The 24,250-nt window shown below is 45.6% G+C and overlaps 1 protein-coding gene across 5 annotated transcripts in view; it reads right to left on the reverse strand.

Annotated features, from left to right (window-relative positions):
* CDK14 (cyclin dependent kinase 14) overlaps window positions 1-24,250 on the reverse strand; it is a 724,945-nt gene that overhangs the window by 44,455 nt on the left and 656,240 nt on the right. The window contains exon 14 of one of the 5 annotated variants that reach the window (XM_089315034.1): window positions 19,156-19,413. The exons of the other annotated variants lie outside the window; for them this stretch is intronic. The gene's annotated coding sequence lies outside the window, so the exon portion shown is untranslated. Of the gene's footprint in view, window positions 1-19,155; window positions 19,414-24,250 lie in introns of those variants that run through there. 5 annotated transcript variants of the gene reach the window in all.

Below are 24,250 nucleotides of genomic sequence, written 5' to 3' on the forward strand. Positions count from 1 at the left end.
GGACTAGAAAGGGCCTGACGTGATGTTTTACAAATGTTTCTTGGAGTTGTGCAGTGCGTCACAGTTTGTGTTCGAGAAAGGCAGGCGGTGAGAGAAGGCAGGCAGGCAGCAGTCTGCAGCTGGATACTGGGTGTGCAGCAGCAGCTGCCACCAGTCTTGATCCTTGAAGAGATTTCTTCTCTGAGGAGGACAGTCTCCATTTGTGTTTCAGCTGCTTTAGTGTCAACAATTTATGAACGGTGCGTTTCATTGTTCTGCAACATAGCCAAGTCTTTCTAGAATTTTCTAGGAAATCACAGAGCTTGATGAGACTTGGAGGAGCCATCTTTCATCCACCCTACTTCCTAACTCCACACAATCCCATAATTCCTTTATCCTGATTCTAGGCTTGGCAAGTTAGGAGCTGGACACATATATTAGTCTTACTTCGCTCTGGTGGACTCTTACGTAAAACAGAAATAATAACTCTTATTAGGGTTATTGTGACAATTTGATGAGTAATACATATAGGCAATATGTAGGACCTGTCATGTGAATACCACATAAATGTTCATCATTATAATTATTATTTCCAGATCTCATGGCTGTAATCACTTTTACATCAGTGGAGGGATGGATTGTTAAGAGAATAAACATCAGATAGTGGCAGCAGTATTTATTCAACCATTCACCTGTGAGCGAACACTGTATGTGTTTCCCATGTGCTGCTATGTTAACAATGTCATTCAAGATCTGCCCCTTCCAGCAACTTCTCTATGTGACAGACACTCTTAAGCTACTTCTTAATTCCCAAATGCGGAACCTTGGGCAACAGAAGCCCCATGTGGTCACACAGCTGGCAGGTGCTACGTACAAAACTCAGCCCGGTGCTTCTGGACTCCAGAACCTGATCCAACTCCTTACCCAGTCTCCTAGCCCAGAGGGGTGAGAATAATAATTAGTTGGTGCACTAAAGTTGAAAAGGACATTTATTTGAAAATTTTCTCATGGGATCCTCTCACTCCTCAGATATTCAGAACACTGCTGGGGATGGGGGTGGGGAGAGTTGTTTAAGCTATTGGCCAGTGGGTACAAAGCTTCAATTAGTCAGAAGGGATAAGTTTTTATTATTATTATTATTATTATTATTTACTTGATAGGTAGAGTTATAGACAGTGAGAGAAAGAGACAGAGAGAAAGGTCTTCCTTCCGTTGGTTCACTCCCCAAATGGCCGCCATAGCTGGCACTGTGCCGATCCGAAGCCAGGAGCCAGGTGCTTCCTCCTGGTCTCCCATGCGGGTGCAGGGGCCCAAGCACTTGGGCCATCCTCCATTGCCTTCACAGGCCACAGCAGAGAGCTGGACTGGAAGAGGAGCAACTGGGACTAGAACCCGACGCCCATATGGGTTGCCGGCACTGCAGGTGGAGGATTAACCAAGTGAGCCACAGGGGAAGCCCCCAGAAGGGATAAGTTTTGAGATCCATTGCACTGTAGGGTGACTCCAGTCAAATGCAATGTGCTGCATATTTCAAAATAACTAAATCTCAAATGTCTCTCCATAATAGTAAGTAACTGAGGTGATGGGTATGCTAATCAGCTTGTTTAATCATCCCACACTGCATCCCAAATAAATGTATAATTATGATTTGTCAATTAAAAATAAAATTAATAAAAGACTCAGAGTCGCTGCAGTGGTAGTTTCCCCTTGGACCCAAGCCCATCCGTTTGAAATCGTGACTAAGAATGCTTTGCTTGCAGCTCCTTGGGAGGCAGCAGGTGATGGCTCCAGTAGCTGGGTCCCTGGAACCCTCCTAGGAGACGTGGACTTCTGCCCGGCCCGGCCCTGGCTGTTGTGGGCATTTGGGGAGTGAACCAGTGGATGGGAGCTCTCCTTGTCTCTCTACCTCTCAAATAAATAAAGAAGAAATAAGAAGAAAGAAAACGAAGAAGGCTTAGATTCCACTACCAGCAGCTTTATAAAACTTTCCGCTGGCTTTGAAAGGACCTGGACACGTGCTTGCACCAATTCCTTCCGACTGCCTGGATGAGCAAGGCACTGAGTGGACATGAAGAGTAATTTCAGGGGCCCAAGGGGATAACACAATTATGTTTCAGCAAGATTTTTCCTTTTCTGCTTTCATCAACTACAGGCTTGTACAACACATTTAATAAAATCTGACTAAACGCCTGGCCGAGGGAAACTGCTGTCATCACTATTGGGTGCAGTGTGAATAAGTCACACAGGTCACGCAGGTGCTAGTTTTAGGAATGTGCAGACAAATTTGTTTTCTTTTTTTTTTTTTTTTTCTGGGCGGGGTCCTTTTTAGAAGATAGGGATGATCATGGAGGAACGACATGCAAGTCTCCCAGTTGCGCACTCTGTATTATTGTGTGTTTGGGGACCACGATGTGTCCCAGAGAACGGGGTCTGTGATGGTATTGTCAACATGTCCCCAGTGCCTCTTCCCTAAGAGGATGCAAACAACAGTAGCTAGTGTCCACTGACGCGCACCATGTGTCTGATACCACGCTAAGTGCTTTATATGTATTAATTTAACCCTCAGAACAAGCTTGCGAGGGAGAGGATATTATTAGTATTGTTAATAAATGAGGAACCACATCCAGGCTATAGAGAATACGTTATAAGGCTGGGATTTGACCCTGGCAGCATGACCCTCTGCTCTGCCTCACAACCGTAGGCCCACAGGTGCCCCTGGTTCCTGGTGCCCCGTCCCCCTCTGTCAGGTCACAGCATTGCTCTCCCATTCATTCTTCCTATTGGCTCCTCAGTGGAAGATCTGCAGGACCACTCCCCAAGCCTGCACTCCTGGAGCTACAGTTTCCTACCTCCTATCCCCGCCCCTCCCAATCCCCCCAAATAAGGCTGCCCTACCTGTGCCACGAAGCTTCTATGGGAGCAAAGGGAATTTGGTGCATCACTGAAACAGACCAAAGCCCAAACCGAAACTTCCTTTCAATACAAAGCTTGAATCACTACCACAAGTATGTAAAGAAGAAATATTTAATATAAAAGGTGAGGAAGTACTCAGTAATACAAAGACATGATTTTAGAGAAATCTGAGCTTACAGAGACCACTGAGCCTGATGCAGGAGGCAACGGATATGATGGGACTGGGCGGCTGGGTGAATGAAGTCGGCTGTGGGCTGAACAGAGGTGTTTGAGGACTGAAGCAGGCAGACACTGTCAGTTTCTCCAATCACATGTGTCCCTGTGTCCACTTACACCCATGGAGGCTTCTCCAGCAAGCCCACGTGCACAAATGCCACTGGCCTGCCACAGGGGACAGTACGCACTAATGCCACTGGCCTGCCACAGGGGACAGTGACTATTCTTCAGGTACCTTCTCTTTCACAGGGTTGTTTTATTTATTTATTTATTTATTTTTAAATCACAACCACACAAGAGACCTAAAGAAAGGGTTTATCTTATCCTGAATCATCAAGCTTGGAAGAGGTAGAATAGCTAACTTGCTTTTTCAATTTCTGTGGAAATTTTATGACTTTTGTGTGATATAGTAAGAATTCTTAAATTTCCTGTTGACATGCCATTTTCTGAACTGGTAATAGAAATTATTGACTCGCAAACTGGGGTAAGATCCAAGACTAATATTTTATTTATTATGTTCTAGCCATGTGCTGAATGCCAAAAAGAATTCAGCAGTATCTCTAGCTTTGTTGTTTAAACTATTTATTTTGCAATCGTATCTCAGATCTTGAGAGACATTTTAGGCTCACTTGGTTTTACAGGTTATATAGAAGTTGCCTGTTCCAAACTGTTTTGCAACAGGAGAGGTAAGGGCTTATTAATAAGGGAATGCAATTAAAATAATGAGCAGGTCGATGACTTAATTGTAAAAGCATGGTTTTGGCCTGTTGGCTCTTTCTACAGCTGTCTTCAGGATGGGCCTATCCTGGGAACAGTTTGTGCTATAACCTGGAACCAAAGCACAAAGCAGCAGAGTTTATCTGAGTGACAAACCTTGCTCTTCAGAGCCCCATTAGTCATATTTTTCTGGGGGATATAATGTAAATTTCACAGAGAATGTCTTGGTTTCTAAAAGAAGTAAACTCAGTCTTTTGCTTCTACATCTACTCTTTCCGCATCCTGGCCGTCCCAGCTGATTGTCTGCCTAGCAGCTCCTCTGTCCACCTGCAGGGGCCTGACTCATCCAGACCCAGGGCAGATGCCACCTTGACCATGAGGCTTCAGGTCAAAGCAGTGTCCTCTGATTCAGAATCTTTTTTTAAAAAAAGATTTATTTATTTACTTGAAAGGCAGAGTTACAGAGGGCGAAGGAGAGGATGAGGAGAGAGGCAGAGAGAGAGATTTTCCATCCACTGGTTTATCCACTGCAATGCCTGGGGCTAGGCCAGGCAGCAGGGGGCCCAAGGACCTGAGTCATCTTCTGCTGCTTTCCCAGGTGCATTAGCAGGAGCTGGATCAGAAGTGGAGCAGCTGAGACTCGAACCACATGGGATGCTTGTGTTGCCAGTGGTGGCCCCGCCACTGCGCCACAATGCCAGCTCCTGACTCAGAATCCTGACACCCCTGCCCCTCCCATCCCCCGCCTCTCCGTGGTCTCTGTGGATCCCACATTCCTCCCCGAGCAACACTGCGAGCTCCCAGAGGCAGGGCCTCGAGAGGGCTAACATTTATTCCACCTTTTGTATTGTATATACATTTGTGAGCTGCCCTCAGCCACATGATAAATGAACTGTGGTGTAAATACTTACGTCTCTGATACAGTTATACAGAAGCAGAGATTTTTACGTTTGTAAGGGCAGTTGTATTACTTTGTGACACAGCATCCAGGTACACTAAATAGAGTTGTTGAACATATAATAAAGTAAATGAAAAAAGGAAATACCAAGGATGGGTTATCATTAAAAGTCTGAAGAAAAGATCCCTAAAAATACGTACTAGAGGTTTTGTGGTTTGAACAGATTTGGCTCCCAAACTTATGCAGATGTTTAAATGCCAGAGTCATACATTAATGGCAGTGAGAGGGTGGGAACTTAATCCGATTATAGTATCTAGGAGGTGGGCCTAGTGGGAGATCCTTAGGGCATTGGGAGGTGCGCCCTGGGAAGGTAATTCTTGCAAGAGGGCTAGTTATAAAGCCTGCCAGGGGCCCACCTTCTCTCTCTCTCCTCTTCTCTCTTCTCCCCTCTTCTCTCCTCCTCCTCCTCTCTCTTTCTCTTTCTCTCTCTCTCTGAGTTGTCCCAGGTATTCTCACTGTAGTAATGAAAAGCTGAGATACACAAGAAATCTTCAAAAAGTTGATTGAAGATGCACATTATGGAGAAATTATGCATGGATTTCACAATTTTGGGCACCAAAATAAGAATATCTTTCAACTCCACATTCCATGAGCTTTTTGAAGCCCCATAATACAGCGTGCAGAGTATGTCTGACAACCTACAAACCTGGACAACTCAACTCAATAGACAACTACGGACTAAGCTGTGGCAATAGGTTTCAGTCACCTGTTGAACTGAACATTTCAGAACATGTATTTGTAGACCACCCGTCACTTATTTGACTTTCTTTTTCCCCTCCGTCATAATATAACCTTTATAGATATAATCCAGACAATGGCTGGACATTTTTCTGCCTTTTAAGTCTGGGAAAAACTGGTAGGGACCATGCCAACTCCTCAGCCCATGGCGGTCCACAGTCCCCAAGATTTCTGTAAACTCAGGGTGGGGGTGGCACTGATGTTCTCAGGACCTGGGCTCCTGTGCTCTCCCCACCTGCTGGAACGCACCACCAGCATTGAACTTCAGCTCATACGAGATGATTTAGTGAAATTTGCTGAAGATGTGGAGAAGGCAGCGCCAAGGGCACATGGTGTTTTGCCACCCAAATGGCTCCTTTCTCTTTATTACTTTTTTTTAATCATCTCATTTTCCCACCTTAGCATGGATCTCACTTCCAAATGTAACCTCGAGTCAGTATTTCCTCATACAGAAGCAGCACCCTTCTGGAGACAAATGCTGAACCCAGCTGCTGGATGTGTACACCGTCTTACCATTCGTCATACATCAACATGGTCGTGTATGGCAAGAAAGCTGGAACCTAGAGGAAAAGCCAAGCTCAGCGGGGCTCATCTGACCTACTGCAGTGCTTTTCCACCCGCCTCACCATCAGCGACGGCTGTGGCAGGCACTCTAGGAATACCACCGTGGGCAAACTCCAGAATCTACCTTCAGTTACCTGTGAGGCCCTGTCTGGGACTGGTCGCCCTGTTTTGGTCCTGTTGTCTTTCTTCTGGAAGAATCTTGGTTGTGATGCACAACTCAGACTGCTGTTTCTAATTTTCTTTCCTCATTTTGTTTTTAAGGAGTTATTTATTTGAAAGTCAGAGTTACAGAGACAGAGAGAGAGAGAGAGAGAGACAGAGAGACAGAGACAGAGAACAACATCTTCCATCAGCTGGCCCATGCCACAATGGCCGGGGATGGGCCAGGCCGAAGCCAGGAGCCAGGAGTTTCCTCTGGGTCTCCCGCGTGGGTGGCAGGGGACCAAGCATGTGGGCCATCCTTCACTGCTTCTCCAGGCTGTCAGCAGGGAACTGGATTGGGGACATGAACTGGTGCCCATACAGGATGCTGGCATTGCAGGCAGCCCCACTTTTCTCCTTTTACTCGTAACCCCGTGGGGTGCTTCCCTGTCTCCTTACTGCTGGCACAGCTCTGCTCCCTCCTGTCTGGTAGTACACTTGGGGCAGTGCTTGGATAACACAGAATTTGAATAATCAGCTCTATTCCAGATTTCAAGTCTCATTTCCACATTTCTCAGCGTTCATGATTCTCGATGCTCAGTGGCAACAGTCGGGGAGAGGATGAGATGGCATCTCAGAAACCATCCGCAGACAGCCGCACTGCCACAGTCCTCTGGTGCTGAGCGATCTGCGGCTGCAGTGCTCTCGCATGGGAACGGCCCACAGCACTTACTTCCCTGACTTCCAACACCTTCAACTTTCTTAGCAAAACTGACTCCACAATTCAGTTTCCGTTAGAAAACACAGGATCCCACAGTCTTGATTGCCAAGTCAGCATTTTCTGTTTCCAGAAACTGTTTGCCTAAACAGTGCTGTTTCTCATTACAAGGGCGCTTTCTGAGTGCAATTCCTAGAGTATCAGCCCTGTGTCAGCTCTATGACCGTGAAGCACTAAACTGAAATAGCCCCCCCCCAACAAGAGCATATTCCTTTCGTGGGGTATTCAGTGTTCACAGATATTAACCATTTTCTTCTCCTGAGAAAAGCATATTGCTCAACACAACACAATTTTCATTATCTTCTGGAAGCTCTTTCTTTGTGTGTGAATTGCTTCTAGAGAGCTGGGCATTAAATACTTCTGTGACCTGACGGTACCTACACTGAACAGAGATGCTAACCCTTAGCTCCTTATTTCCATCAGAGCAGAAGGACCACTAAGCCCAACACCGGCTCTGGAATACGGCCTCTCATAGTCTTCCATTTCTACAGCGATTTGCAAAATAATGTAATTTACTTTGGATAGGACAATACTTCATAGACAACTTCTTAGAAATCAGAGACTGTTTCATATTCCATGAATACATAAACTATGGCCAATCCCAACAGAATGAATCCCCAAGGGCCGCAGTCTGACTGGATGTCAGAAAACTCAGCGTCTGGCAACGTGATACTATGCGAAAAACAAAGTTCCTTGGAGCTCTGCAATCACTATGGCTTTGGAGAAGTAGCGTACCATCACAGGTGGTTAAGTGCCAGGCCAGACACTTCTGCAGCCCTGGTGAACCAGGGGGATCTAACCGAGGGTACCCAGTGTGAAGTGGGACTCCACACTTGATGGCAGGGATGGCAGCAGCTGGTTACTGTTTGATCACAGCCTACCTGGAGTCCCACACATTAATGGCCATCTGTCCAGTTATCCTGCAAGGTCAGCCTGAGAGTGTTGAGCACTTTCCATGTGCCAGGCTGGCAGTGGTGTAAGCACTATACCTGTATCGTGTCAGTCAGCTCCCACCACGTCTATGGAATACGGGTACGATTACCATTGCTTTCTAGGTGAGGGATGGCAGCTGCCCTCCCAAGGCCTCTGGTAATAAGGCTCGTGGCTGGTGCTGAAATCTGGACAGCTGACTGCAGAACCAGAACCCCTGATGGCTATGCCGCAACACTTCTATGCCTCTCAGGTAACAGGCGGTACTTGGTGTCCTGCTTTTCTCATTTAATGCTCAAAGCAGCTCTGTGATATTGGTATTATCATCCGCACTTGTGTAGGCAGAAAATGGACCTCAGAGAGGTTTACTCACTTGCTCACGGACGCACAGTCAGCAAAGGATAGGCTGCTGGGATGTGAACCCGTCTGTACGAGTCTCAGGTCCGGCTGGGGGCACCACGGGGCCTCTGAAGGACAAGCCACCATGAGGCTCCTGCTCACCAGGATGACTGTGCAGGAGTTCAGGCGCTCGTGCCCCGAAGTCTCTGGGCACATGAGCTGGTTTCACTTAGAAACCGCCTCCCATACTCACATACATTCTTTCTTCTTACAGAGAAAGTAAGAGAGTGAAATGTGTGACTCAGCAACTTCTCTGATGTCTCATCCTTCATCCCAATTTGGACCCAGATTTAAAAGTCTCTCTCCGCATGTTTCCCTATTTGGAATGTTCCCGAGCATTGAAGATACCTAGGACACAGGATAGACATTAATTGCTAGGGGGTTGGCATTTAGCCTCACAGTTAACGGCTAGGAAGTCAGCATCCCACACTGGGTACCTGGGTTCGCTCTGTGGCTGCAGGTCCTGCCTCCAGCTTCCTCCTAAAGCAGACCCTGGGAAGTGGCAGGTGACTGCTCCTGTGACTGGGGTCCTGCCACCCGCACAGCAGACCTGGATTGAGTTCCCTGTTCCCAGCTTTGATTGTAGGCATTTGGTGAGTGAAGAGCTCCCTTCCCCCCTCTCTCTCTCTCCCTCTCTCTCTCTCTCTCGTTCATTTTCTTTCTCTGCTTCTCAAATAAAAACTTTTTTAAAAAAGGAATTAATCACTAGAGACATGTAATATACAAAATACGGAAATTATAGCTGCTCAAAATAAAATATAGGTTGTATCATCCAAATAAAGGATGATCCAAAAATGGCATTTCAAACCACCAACATTTCCTTAAATGCTATTTGCATGTTCTTTAGTTTTGTCTACGGTGTGTTCACGGATCCGCTCATGTTCCAAGTGTGCACCGTGCCAAGAGGCGCAGCATAAACTGTTTCAAATGCACAGAATGTGATGGGAATCGCATTTGAAACCATATGGCTTTTCACAAACACTCCAAATGGCCACTACTCAAAGGTATGCGACTTAAAAAATAATCCTCCCACCATTAAAAATATGTGAGTAAATAAATGATGGCAAAGACTTGTTTCTCCCCACTGGCTCCGTGGATGGGTTGGGGAGTATGAATTGCTTCTGCTCTGTGGCTGGTTTTCAGTTCAGATAACTCATCTTTATTCATTTCCTTTCAGTCATGAGGAGCCACATTGAGAGCAGCTGTAGGCAAGAAAGAGAGAAAAAAGATCTCCTCATTCCCTCCTTCAAATCCTTGTCAAACAGCCGGTATAAAGAACCCATCTGGGCTCAGGGCTGTGCTGGGCACCCAGGAAATCGCAGAAAACAGAAGGAAAAAAAAGTTTAAGCTGAATCTAATGAAGAAATGTAAGAAACACGCAGCTATGTGTTTGGGGAGGGGGGAATCACTCTAAGAATGATTTAATGCCAAGCCAGGTAGAGCAGGAAGACAGAGAAATTACACTTCCAGTTAAGTTTAAAAGCAAAACAGAACGAACTGTCCTGGAAACACGAGCAGCAGGCAACCAGCAGGAGGTGGCCTGGTAGCCAATGCCAGTAAGAGGTGCATGGCAAGTTAAAAAGCAAGAACTGAGTGCCAATAAGCCACACCCCAAAGTGCCAGAACAGTGCAATGATTAGGGGACAGCACCTTGCATGAAGAGCATCGAAAGGAGAGATGGTTTACGTTAGTGATGGATTCTGTCTGGAAATGTCCTCCCCGGTTTACCCAGCAAGTGAATCAGGGACCAAAACTTAGTTTTGCTTTGCTTTTTAAAAGTTGGATGAATGATGAGTAGTTTTCTGGATCGAGCTTGGGTTGAGCTAGGAAGTAAATGCTTTTAACATTTTTATTTAAAATGATTTCATCTGTTTTAATACAAAACCCCCAAAGAAATCTTGTTTATGGATCATTCTACTCCACTTCAATGACACAAAAATGGCTTCAGTTTCAAAGGGGAGACTTGGCAAGTGATTATTGCATAAAATATTGCAGTCTTGTTTATTTTACAGCATTTTTTTGTTCATGCGTTTTTAATGGTTACATGAACCAAATGCTCAGGCAACTGTGCTGAAGATGACAGTGAATGAAAACCAAGATCTGTTTCAGGGAGAATTGGAGGGCAAACTGCTTACCAAGTTTTCTTAAAATGCAATGTACAGAGTAAAAAAAATTCTAAGTCATGTTTGAAAAATGATCAAGGAAGCACAGTGACTGACAGAAAGTTTTGAGACTTGAAGAAAAAAATAAGAATCATCATAAAATACAGAAAGTAAATTCAAACTCTCTTACCTTTATTTTTAAAAACTTTATGATATTTATCTGCATTTTATTTGAAAGGCAGAGAAACAAAGAGCAAGAGAGTAAGAGAGACAGACAGAGATCCTGCATCTGTTGGTTCACTCCCTAATGCCCACAAGAGTCTGTGCTGTGCCAAGCTGAAGCCAGGAGCCTGGGACTTCATCTGGGTCTCCCATGTGGGAGGCAGGGACCCAAGAACCTGCGCCATCACTTGCTGCCCCCCAGTGTGTGTTTTAGCCAGAAGCTGGATTGGAAGTGAACCAGGACTCGAATCCAGGCACCTCCGCATGGGTTGTGCGCCATCGCAAACAGCATCTTACGTGCTGCACCACAAAGCCTGCCCTGTCTTAACTTAACTCCCAGGACCAGGAATGGGCTTTATTTCTCGCCACCTCTGAGCTCCCCCTGTGGCTGCCAACTGCCCTCTCCTTTGGGACGCTGATCCTCCCATGTTTTCCACAACTTTGATTCCCTTTCCTCCTCCTGCTTCTTGGGGGCCTTGTCTTGCTGCTCGCTGCTCTCTATCTGTACTCCGCCTCCCGTCGTCCGGGGTCCTAAGCCCTGCTCTCTCAACCCTGTGTATCCACCACTTTCCTGCCAGCAGGTCACTTCTGATCACTCCCAAACCAACATTCTCCTCTTCATTCTCTGCCCTGTGCTGGACACATCATCTGGTGTCCACTTCAGTATGCTCCAAGCCAGATGCCATCTGGTACTACTGAAACTTCCACTCTTCCAGGCTTAAGAAACTGACTCTTTTTTAACTTCCCGGTCTCATTTGGCCAATATAGCCAATTAGCCATTGAGTCTTGATTCATCAAAGACTTCTCCCTCTGTGTCTTTCCTCTCATTAACTTAACCTAGGCTCTCATCACTTTAAATCTAAATTGTTGCAAACTAATACTAAGAGCAACTCAATAATGTCAACTATTGTGTGCCAGGAACTGCTCTAACTGCTTCATATAAATTATTTCTTTACATGGGAAGAAACTAAAACAGAGAAGTTAATTTATCTGACTGAAGTTACAAAGCAAGAGGAGCCAGGATGTGAACCCAACTCATCTGACTACACCACTGAACTTCTGTCCTGCTACGGTGAATTGCTTCTCATAAAATCTCTCATCTAAGCCATGCTGCACACCACATTCATTTCATATTTCTAAGTGGAAATATGTTTATACCAACAACCTTGATTATCCATACGTGTTGGCTTGAACTTTAGTTTTTATTATTTTCTTTTTTTGACAGGGAGAATTAGACAGTAAGAGAGAGAGAGAGAGACAGAGAGAGAGACAGAGACAGAGAGAAAGGTCTTCCTTTGTCATTGGTTCATCCCCCAAATGGCTGCTATGGCTGGCGCACTGCACCAATCTGAAGCCAGGAGCCAGGTGCTTCCTCCTGATCTCCCATGTGGGTGCAGGGCCCAAGGACCTGGGCCATCCTCCACTGCCCTCCCAGGCCACAGCAGAGAGCTGGACTGGAAGAGGAGCAACCGGGACAGAATCTGGTGCCCCAACTGGGACTAGAACTTGGGGAGCCGGCGCCGCAGGTGGAGGATTAGGCTAGTGAGCTGCGGCGCCGGCAATTTTTTATTATTTTTTGAGTCAAGATTTTTGAAAATTTACCTTAAGGAAATAACTAGAAATACATGGAAAGACATAGCCAGAGATTTTCATTGTAGCATGAATCCTAACAGTTCAGAATTGGAAAGGATTTTAATGTTCAGTGGGTGGTTAAATATAGCTGTGGCACATTCATAGAAGGGAATATCATTAAGAATGACATTGCTGAAGAGTGTTTGATGACATGGGAAAATGTTCAAGTTGTTCTAAGCCAGGGTGGGGGGTAAACAGCGGATTTAAAAAGTTACAGGAAGTATGAATTCAATTTTGTAAAAAACAAAAAGAAAAAAAAACCCTCAAACTTGCAAAGATACACACGAAAAATGTTAACCAGAGTTGTTTCAGAGGGATTTACGCTCAGGCTTTCCCAAAAGTTTACAGTGGAAATGGACACACTGCAGTCAGAACTCCTCCCTCCAGATAAATACTGCCCGCGACACTGCCTCCACTGGGTGATTTCTCTGCGCAGGGGCACAGAGATACACGGTTCTTGCCTGTTGTGTTAGGTTGACAATGAGTCCAGCTAGAATTCAGGTCCCATGTCCCAGGCTTCTTCTTGGTTCCTCAACCCAAACCTCCATGTCTTTCCAGGAGAGGCTTAGGTCTCAGCCAGCTGGATCTTCTCACCACTTCTCCCTCACACAGGCCGCACCAGCCCTGAAGTGGGTCAAGGCCCATCACGGCGCGGCTCTGCTCCTTACACGGCATTGACGCAGGTGCATCGCTCCCGCCCTTGGGTTCTCAGAGCACGACCCAGATTCATTTATAAACTGCTGGGTGCTTTGCTCATGCTTCTGACATTACCTGACACAGTTTCAATAAACACTTGCCAACCTTAGTTGTTTTTCACGCTTGGGATACTGTGTTTCCCATCTATATGAAAATGGCATATTTACCTATATGTGTCATTCCATTGACAGTTCCTTAAGTATCATAATATTATCTGATTAAGCTTTACAGCCCCAGCACATAGCATACAGAGTTGTTGAATATTTGTTCACTGAATTATAGATTAGAGAAAATAGGTGAATCTGTATGTAAAAAAGGATAAGCAGTTTCAGGAAAATTCTGCAAGCAAGTTTCACATGACTTATGAATGAAACACAACACCAGCATCAGAAAGAATAAAATAGAATGTTAAAGAGTATGTCATGGGGCCGGCGCTGTGGCATAGTGGATGAGGCTGCCACCTGTAGTGCTGGCATCCTACATGGGTGCCGGTTCTAGTCCCGGCTGCTCCACTTCTGATCCAGTTCTCTGCTATGGCCTGGGAAAGCAGTAGAAGACAGACCAAGTCCTTGGGCCTCTGCACCCAGTGGGAGACCCAGAAGAAGCTCCGGGCACCTGGCTTCAGATCAGAGCAGCTCCAGCTGTTGTGGCCAACTGGGGAGTGAACCAGTGGATGGAAGACCTCTCTCTGCCTCTCCTTCTCTCTGTGTGTAACTCTTTCAAATAAATAAATAAATCTTGAAAGAAAGAAAGAGAGAGAGAGAGAGAGAGAGGGAAAGAAAGAGAAAGAAAGAAAGAAAGAAAGAAAGAAAGAAAGAAAGAAAGAAAGCAAGCAAGCAAGCAAGCAAGCGAGTGAGCCGGCGCTCACTAGGCTAATCCTCTGCCTTGCGGCGCCGGCACACCGGGTTCTAGTCCCGGTTGGGGCGCCGGATTCTGTCCCGGTTGCCCCTCTTCCAGGCCAGCCCTCTGCTGTGGCCAGGGAGTGCAGTGGAGGATGGCCCAGGTGCTTGGGCCTTGCACCCCATGGGAGACCAGGAAAAGCACCTGGCTCCTGGCTCCTGCCATCGGATCAGCACGGTGCACCGGCCGCAGCGGCCATTGGAGGGTGAACCAACGGCAAAAAAGGAAGACCTTTCTCTCTGTCTCTCTCTCTCACTGTCCACTCTGCCTGTAAAAAAAAAAAAAAAAAAAAAAAAAAAAAAGAGAGAGAGAGAGAGAGAGAGAGAAAACTCCTGGCTCCTAGCTTCAGATCAGCACAGCTCCAGCCATTTGTGGCCATCTGGGGAGTGAACCAGCAGATGGAAGATTCTCTCTCTCACTCTCACTCTCACTCTCACTCACCCTCTGCTTCTGCCTCTCTGTAACTTTGCCTTTCAAGTAAATAAGTAAATCTTTTTTTTTAAAAAAAAAAGTCTTCTATTTACTTAGCTTTGTCAACTAAAGATGTATGCATGTGAACCTGAAAATGTAATATAATGGAATTCTTCTTACTACATTAACTTTTTATATTAATAGATTGTGATTTAGTGATAAAATGGGTGAAGGGGGGAAAAGAGAGAATTTTTACTGATGGTGATTTCCAATGGTAATTCTAATTGGTATTTTCCCCATTGTATTCTAAGTCACTCTTACATTGGTATGTATCTATGGAGACCAAAGATCATGCCATGACTCATAAGACAGAACCCTGTATGAATAAGTGGTCTAAATGGGGAACTGTAATTTTTCCGTGGAGCTTTGGAGAAGCTGTAACCACATGAGGAAATTATGACTGGTTTATGTAGCCAACCAAGCCTACTACTGGTTGCATTTCAGAACACGATAATACAGCTCCCCCGCCCCTGCCCACAGGTTTGGTTTTATAGAACACATGGGTTTAAGTCCAGTGGAGTCTATGTACTACAAAGACAGTTCCATTTTATGTTGGCCCTGGTTTCCATTTCTTTGGGTTGCTTCACCTTTCTCCTTTGAGCTTGATGAGCCACACCATTACTTCATAAATGGCCAGACTGGGACTCCTTGCTGCCTCCCAGTGACCATGCAGTGGACTCATTTACCTACCAGGAGATCTGCCGGGGCATTAACCTGGACCAAAGGGAAGTATGCAAAGAAAGGGGAAGTGGCTTTCCTCATCTGAAGCTATGGGTACAATTAACAAAAGTGCTTTTTGGAACCAAACACATCCGTGTTTATTTAGATTTTTATAACAGTATGACACCCATACCATAACACTTAAAAACTCAACCAGAGAAACAAAAATGAGGAAACACAAGGGCTTCCAAACACTCAAAAAGTCTATGGAAAATGAAATTAAAAGATAGGTTCATTTTGGTGCAAAAACTGTTGGAAATCTATGAATAGTGTTTTCATAACACATTTTCCATCGATTTTTTGAGGACCATATATATGCATGGATTTCAAAATCTTTTGTACCAAAATAAACTTACCCTTCAATTACATTTTCTGTAAGTATCCTTGTAAAAAATCCATGTTTTTAAATGGAATCCTATTATAACTCTGGAGTTACAGATACTCAGACTCAGCCCCCAACTCAAGAGGTTAACCAAATACCCTAGGTAGGTGAAGTTCCATTTTGCATGAATAAGAGTATGACTAGAATCGTAATGATTGGATGTGAATAATGGCAAGGCACTTCTAACAGGGCTATTCTGCTTCAGGCATAGGCTCAGAAACAAATGGATTCTGTGAAGAGAATGCTGCCACCAGACTTGCAACTACAGGGTGGGCATGACAGCAAAAGGCTGAACGCTAAAGCAGCAACACATGGCAGGAGGGAGCACCTGGTGGATGAGTGAGTTACTTCCGCTTCATGGACCAGAATGGTGCCAGCATGAAACAGGAAACGTTCATGACTTCTGTGCCCTTCGGTTTATGCATTAATAAAGCAAGAATCAAGAAACGTCAACCTTGTGTCTATCACAATAAAAAAAAAGATGTACTTGAATCAAAAATCAAATTCTAATGCTATAATTCTATTAGCACTAAATAGACAGAGGACGTTAATTTTCCCTAAGACATTGGAGCAAGGAGAAGGCTAACTTCATCAAGTGGAGGCCTTCTACAGGCTCACCAGGGCTTAGCACACCAAGTGTGATTCAAACATGCTTGAAAGCGGTTTGCTTAGTAGGACAGACACTGTTCTTTGTGTTTCTTTTCAGAGCCTTTATGAATTAGCAAACTTCTTTTCACAGATAAAGCAGAGCAAATTCACCAGACCACTCACTTCCCCAAAATTATATTCTTAAGTTTAAATATTTACCAAGTTGCATAGGGGGCGGGTGTTGTGTGACGGCTGCATCCCACACGGGCACCATTTGGAGTCTTGGCTGCTCCACTTCCAATCCAGCTCCCTGCTACTGGGCTGGGAAAAGCAGCAGAAGATGCCCAACTGTTTGGGCCCCTGTACCCATGTGGGAGATCTGGATGAAGTTCCAGCTCTTGGTTTCTGCCTGGCCCAGTGCTGGTCTTTGCATCCATCTGGGGAGTGAACCAACGGATGGAAGATCTCTTTCTCTCTGTAACTCTGACTTTCAAAATAAATAAATAAATCTTAAAAAAAAAGGTTACATAAATTGAGAAATGATACCATACATGTGTGCACATGCTCTCTCTCTCTCTCTCACCCACAGGCATACATACAGCACATAAGGCTCAGGTCTTTCTGATTCTTTTAGACCAACCACGTGAAAAAATTCACCAACAGAAATATACAAGAGCAGCAAAAGTAAAAGGATTGACTGACTAGATTTCACTAAACAGATAATTAATTACCTGGTCTAATACGTTTTAACTTAAAAGGAGATCCAGAAAGGAGAACTGTACTTTTAAAATGACACTTTCAACACAAAAATGTCCTCTGAAAGACAGGCAACAAGTAGGAAGTATTATGTCCTGGCATTAAAAGGGTTAAAGACACCACCAAATGCTCCTCCCAACCGGAAGCTGTTGTCTTCTTTTGGATTTATGAATTGGCCAGCAGAGTCAGTGCTTTGAACATAACAGACTCTGTGTCGATCTACCCCTTACCTGCTGGGAAAAGACAGTTTTCACACTTGGAACCCTGATGCCCTTTAAGCTGCTTGTCTGTAGCCGTGGCAGCTGGGCCCTGCACAATTCTTCATCTCCTGCTACCGGGCCTCACTAAATAAAAACTATGGGGCCTTGTTAGTCAACAACTGAGCGTGCAATCCCCACACTGCAATGCCCTACTTTCTGAGTCAGTTATCCCTCCGCTGAGAGCAGAGGGAGGATGGCGTGGAGTAGAATGAATGTGCCAGGGTGATGGGAACACACCTGTGTGGCATGTCTCAGTCCACAGGATGAAATCAGTGAGCGCATTCATATGAGACAACCCAAGACGAGTGCTGTGTAAAGCCATCAGCAGGCTTTGAACTCGCACAGGATATTGAGAAGACAACTGCAGAGACAGATACGCAGCCAAGAACAAGCTCTAGCCAGCCTGAAATTGCTAACAGATTAGAGTGTGCCTGACAAGGCTCTGAGATTGCAACATATGTTCTTTTTAAGGAGTATTAAGATTTTATGCATTAACTCATGCTAACCGAGAGCTTGAACTGCTAAAGACTATTAGAATGTCATTCACAGTCTGTCAGCAGTTTGCTCCCACACTTGGGGTCTTATGTGTGCCTGCCCAGGAGGACAGGGGACACACGGGAAAGGTGGGGTGGAGTGTGTGTTTGGGGGGATAAAAAAGGAAAGACCAAGAATTAGGCTGTAACATGTGCTGATAAAATGGCACTTTCTTAACTTGAAGAAGCAGCTTTCGATGTGGACAGCCTGCTCAGAAAAGGGTTTCAAGAAAGGCAAGAAATGTTTTGACATAAAGAACTTTTCAATGTTTCTTTCCACCGAAATCGCCTCTCACATCTACTAACCCAACCCTTCTTCAAGGGCTGTTTGCTCATATTCTTGTAATGATTCTCTTGTCAAGAAAGCGGAAGGGGTTGATGGCTAACACCAGGATGTTACATGGAAATTATTAAAAATAAGCAGACACAAAAGGCTCTGAAATCATTAGGCTTCCAACACAGGACTCAGTACCTTATTGTAAATGTTCACATATGGTGTTGTCACATTTTTATGCAAAATTTCTTTTTTTAAAAAGATGTATATATGAAAAGCAGAGTGATGGAGAAACAGAGATAGACAGACAGAAGCGGGCTGGGGGAGAGAGAGAGAGAAATAGAGATTGATCTTTCATGCAGAGGTTCAAGTCCCAAATGGCTACAACAGCCCAGGCTGGGCCAGGCTGAGGTCAGGGGCCAGGAACTCTGTCCTTATGTCCCAAGTGGGTGGCAGGGGCCCAAGTACTTGGGTTATCTTCTGCTCTTTTCTGAGGCACTTTAGCAGGGAGCTGTATCAGAAGCAGGGCAGCCAGGACTTGAACCAGCTCCCCAGTATGGGAGGTTGGCATCCTAAGTGGCAGCTCCACCTGCCACGACACAATGGCAGCCCCATAGGTAAAGTTTCAACAGCTGTTGATCTTAGTCTGCAGGCCTCTTACAGGCAGTGGCTCTGTGTCATCTCCCACGATGCCCAGTAAATAGCAAGAACTGAATAAATTTTTGTGGACTGTATTGGCATGAAGGAAAACACAAGATGATACTTCTAAGGAAGGCAGCCCACCGGTAGCTGTTCTCACACCCCCTCCTCTGCGCTCCCCAGCTACACTCACTGCTGGCTGGCTGTCCCTCCCATGAAGGATGGGCCCTCTGGCTCTGTAGCTTTAACTGCCAGACAGATCCATGCCCACAGGGGGCGCTCCATCTTCCACCTTAAAGCACCAGTGCTAACTATTAGCTCACCAAAGATCTACTAGAGGGACAGGAAGTGGAGTATTCTTATAAAGGAGCAAAGTGTAGTTTATATGCACATCAATATGATTTGCAAATTTCCTTTTAAAATACATTTTTACTTCATATTGTTGGCTTAACTGTATATATTCACATGTTACTTAGAATACAGAGGTAGTTACTGGTTACATGTATGCATATATCTGTGTGTATGGATTTAAATTTTATCCTAGGTCTCTTTTTACTTACTTATTTATTTATTTGAAAGTCAGAGAGAGAGAGAGAGAGAGATCTCTTTGCTGGTTCACTGCCCAAATGCAACAGCCATGCTGGGGCAGGCTGAAGCCGGGAGGCTGAAACTCAGTGTGGTTCTCCCACATAGGTGGCAGGGACCCAACTCCCTGAGCCGCCACCGCAGCCTCCCAGGGTGCACATTAGCAGGAGGCTGGAATCCATCAGAATCAGATTGCTGAGACTCCAAACCAGTCACTCCAAGATGGGATAGAGAAGTCCCGGGCAGAGTCTTAACTGCTGGACCAAACACCCACTCTTCTTTTGGCTTCTTGACTGATGGTGATCTCAATGCTGAACATGCTAATTTTAAGATGGTACATAATTAGAAAACACAGATTAGAAGATTGAAAGCTATGAATTATTATCATATCAAAAGAGAAATAACTTCAGAGTTGGTTTTATCCTGGATTATTTATTTATCTGAATTATTTACCCATATTATTGTGAGCTTCGATCCTGGGACTCATAGCTCCACTTCAGAGATGGGAAGTCGGTGGCATGGGTGATAAAGTATCCCAAATGCAAACATAATCTGCCTGGGGACAGGCGACATGGTTTGCATGGAGAGAGGACAAGTGTCACGAATCATTTTGAGTTATTTGAGAAGGTAAATAAGCAAGACACATAACTTATTTAAATTTTCAAAAAGCCCTTGACAAGGTTCTATATGAGAGACAGTTTATAAACACGGTTAACGTGGGATTCCAAAGAGTGCTTCCTCATGGCGAGAGAACTTGATTAAAGACGGGAAATAATGTGCAGCACCAACGTTTTCCATCAGAGAAGTGACAAAAGCCAGCTAAAATTAGCTAGCTTTTCTCTTTAACTTTAAAAATTATCTTGGAGAGAGAAGACACTTTTAAAAAGAAAAGCAAATTCGTGGGTCCTATCTGGTTCTTTCAGGCAGTCAATACCTACGACCAGTGGAAGACCTGTGTGTGTGTTACAGCGGAGATGGGGTTGCAGGAGTCAGAGAAGCATCATGCAGGTGAGGCTGGTGCCATGCGGACAACTGTCTGTCTGCACCCTGTGTGTACAAGTTCCGTTGCTACGTCTTACAAGACACATGATGAGACAAGACATCGGGGAAACGAGATATCCCCAGTTATTTTACAAGTGGAGGGGGAAGACAACCCCAGTGATGTGATGTGCTCAAGGAAAAACGGAGGGGGATGCGTGGGAAAGGGCAGTGGAGAGGGGTGACTGGGAAAGTGCAGGAAACTGCAAGGGACGCCAGCCGCGGACCACTGCGTGCCTCGTGTGGACGGTGGAGCCAGGTGGACGGCGCTGAAGACGGAACAGCTGTGCTAGGACACGGGCCAGGGAGGACTCAGACTGACCCCGTGGGCGGCTCTTCAGGGGAAAGTGTCTAGTGGGAAGCTGCAATGGGCCTACGGGGCCTGGGAAATTCAGGGAGCATGGATCCGAGGCAGGTTAATAAAGGGCATGAGGAGCATCCAGTTGTATCCCTGCTTTTAAAAATTATCCTCAAGTCAGCCGGTCGTGGCCCCTCACCGACCCTCCTCATGAACGGGGGCAGCAGTGGCTGGCCCGGCCAGCCCACCCTCCTGCGGTCCACATGAGTCACTAATGACCCCACGTGAGGCAGGATGGGTGGAGGCGAGAAGGTTCTGGTCAGACAACGGTACTGTCCAAAGATGTAAAAAGATATTTTTTTGAGATAATTAAAAAAATTTTTTTGGCGACTTTAAAGAGCAGCTTTCTCATGTGCAGCGCGGCATAGAACAGCTTGTAGGCTGCAGATCAATAAATTCCAGTTAACTTTCAAGTCATGTCGGCTTGCAGCCCTGACTGGTTTATTAATTTAAATTTCAGCCCTCTGAGAAGGTATGTCTGAAGAAACAGGCGCTCCCGGCTCATGGTGAGGCTGTTGAACATGAACAGGTCTGCACACACACTGGCCGCCAACATCCACAGGGGGTCCTAAGACTTGGAGGAGAATAGGGGGACCCCTCCCTCCGTCTCATTCAGTTACTGGTTTTCTTAGGAACCCCGAGACCCAATCCTTCTTATTTTTAAGCGTACTAGATATCTGGGCAGCAAGCACTATGGCTTCTCTTACATGGGCTCCAGCATCGGCCAAGAAAGAATAAAAAGGTGGGAGTGAAAGGAGGGGGCAAGGCCCCGGTCTTCAGGGAGGAAGAGTCTCCCATCTCCCCCTGCTCCCCACACTAGTGTCCCTGGTACCTGTGGAACGAGAAGGACACTACCCAAATGTCTGTTGGCAGACATGAAATGCTCGGGAGAGCTTCTGTCTCTGCCTTCAACCGTCTTTCCTTGGCTGCTGGATTCTCCTCACTGCTTGCTTCTGACCACTGTTTAAAAAGCCTCCAAGGGCTTGTCAATGGATCACACCATTTTGTGGATTTGCTCCAGACATCAGGATATTCCAGAATTCTTGCTCCAAAATGGTTCGTGTTTTAAGCAATACAATCTAATTTGACTATCGGACTATGCTAGATATACTTACCACACACAGACACACACACACACACACACACGTACACAAATATACTATAACAGTAGGGCTGTGGTTGAAACAATGCATCCCCAAACTAAATGATTTGGTGTCACTCATACCAACATAAATAAGGTGAGGGCTGCCTACATCTATTGACACTGGTCAGAGACTACACAAATAATCTCACTGAACTGAATTGAATTCTCCTACTCCTTCTGTATTTCTGATCCTGACAGAAATACATAGGAAATGCCAATATCATACAAATATGGCCCATACCTAGGCATGGGTTTTGAAAGACAAATGCTTAGGTAGAAACCTCAGATGTTTTCAGACTGATTGTGCCTTCATGAAATTTATACAGAACATTATCATTTCATTAGTAACTGTGATACATATTTGAGGAACCAAGTGGAACAATGAAACTTGTGCTGCATTTTCATGTTGAGAATTTTAGATTAAAGACACAAGTACACTTTTTATTTCTGACTGCATTCAGTTTTAATCAAGATTCCTGGCGCTTTTCACTAGCAGTGAAATTGTATTTAAATAGCACCTTTAGGGTGTTCGAGTTACAGATTAATTAACTCAGTTTGGACAGGGTTTGGGGGCACTGTGGTTCCTGAATCTCTAGTCTTATCTCTGGAGGTAGCCCAAGTTCCTCTAGACATCAGCAGCAAAATGACTGCATGGGCTGAGTGATCATGACTGCAGCAGACAAGACAAAGCAGGCTTGTCAAAGTCAGAATCAGAGAGCAGCAGTACATTCAGAGGGATGGCACAGGACCAACCTAGGAACGCAGCTCTCCATCCCTCCTCAGCTGTGGGACCCTGGGGACGTGAGGGCACAGCTCCTGTCCCAGTCGCCTACTCTGCAAAACTGGGACGAGAACATTCACCTTTGGGGGATGTTGTAAGGATTACATGGATTATTCCTGGCCCCCATCGGCACTCGGTACGTGAGGTGCTGCCTCCACTCTTATCAGCACGGCCATTATAAGAGTACTGTGGTGCTTCACGGCGTGGCAGAGATCTCGAGAGAAAAGGAGCACAGGGCAGAGGGCAGGCAGAAAGCAGCCTGTGTTTGCTCGGACACCCTCATGGGTGGTGCTGGGTCACACGCCTTCCTGCCTGTCCAGCCTGTCCCCCTGCTCCTCCAGCTGCAGACACATCCAGGGCTTTCCAGCCTTCCCAGGACCCTCCCAGGAGCCTGTCCCAACTATCAACACCCTACTTGGTCTTCAAGTTCTCGCTTGGATGCCATCTCCAGTATGAAGCATTCCTGGACACCATGAGGTCTGCCCTGCTCTATTCTGACCGCATTCCATTTAGGCTTATGCAATAGTGGCTTTTCACATTTTATTCTGAGCTAATCACCTGCATTTTAAGTCACCTAGTTCATTGTAAACTGCCTGACAATAGGGATCATGTCTCATACATCTCTGCATCTCTCTCACAAAATCTCTCTGTGACTAAGAAATGTTTGCTGATTTTTCTCCTGATTTGGATTCATTTGGGGCAGTTATTACTCTGAGCTATTTCTTCCCTGAGAAGTTGCTGTACAGGTTTCCTTTTGCTCCTGGTTCCCCAGCAACTGTATGCAAATGTCACACTTTGTGTTCACCGTTAGGCTAATGTGCTATGGAACCGATTCTATCTCAAGAAGCATTATGGTCCCCTGGGGACAGGACAGTAAACACATGCACGAAGAGTGAACCTGACTGACTGCCAAAAAATCAGAAAAGATTCTAAGACAGAGGCCCAGTGACAGCCCTGCAGGGAACTGCAGTGAGTGAAGGGGGCCAGGTTATCCCTAGAAAGAAAAGTGGTCTCACCAATTCTTCCACCAGAAAAGGCTCCTCTGCACTATTTTTACATTTGACATTTAGGATAAGTCCCGGTTTCAAGAAATACTTCACTTTCCTTTTCCATTCCCATAAGATAAATAACAGCAAAGAGGCCAAAGCAATGCTTCCCAGTCTCAGGGGCCAGGAGACTAGGAGGAACAGTAGGGACTGTGGCAAACTTCAGGCTATGCCCCCTCCTCTTTCTTTTTAAAGATTTATTTTTTATTTATTTGAAAGGCAGAGGTACAGAAAGAGAGAGACACAGAGAGATCTCCCATCTACTAGCTCACTCCCCAAATGGCCACAATGGCCAGAGCTGGGCCAATCCAAAGCCAGGAACTTCTTCAGGGTCTCCCACGCAGGTGCAGGGACCCAAGCACTTGGGCCACCTTCCACTGCATTCCCAGGTCATAGCAGAGAGCTGGATGAGAAGAGGAGCAGCTGGGACTTGAACCAACACCCACATGGGATGCCAGCACTGCAGGCAGTGTCTTAACCCACTATGCCACAGCACCGGCCCCCAGGTCGCAGCCCTTTCTAGTATCGCAGCCACTCATCAGCCCAAGCTGGTCAGGAATCTTCCTTTTTGTTCTTTGAATGCAGAAAAACCTGTATTTTTATGTAAAATCTGCAGGCTTTTTTTTTTTTTAAGATTTATTTATTTGGAAGCCAGAGTTATAGAGAGAGGGCGAAAGATCTTCCATCCGCTGGTTCACTTCCCAGATGGCCATATTGGCCAGGGTTGAGCCAGGCCAGAGCCAGGAACCAGAAACTCTATCTAGGTGCCCCACACGGGGGGGCAGGGGCC

Source organism: Oryctolagus cuniculus, chromosome 16, assembly GCF_051225735.1.
Source record: "Oryctolagus cuniculus isolate XC-2025 breed Fujian yellow rabbit chromosome 16, ASM5122573v1, whole genome shotgun sequence".
Lineage (NCBI taxonomy): Eukaryota > Metazoa > Chordata > Mammalia > Lagomorpha > Leporidae > Oryctolagus > Oryctolagus cuniculus.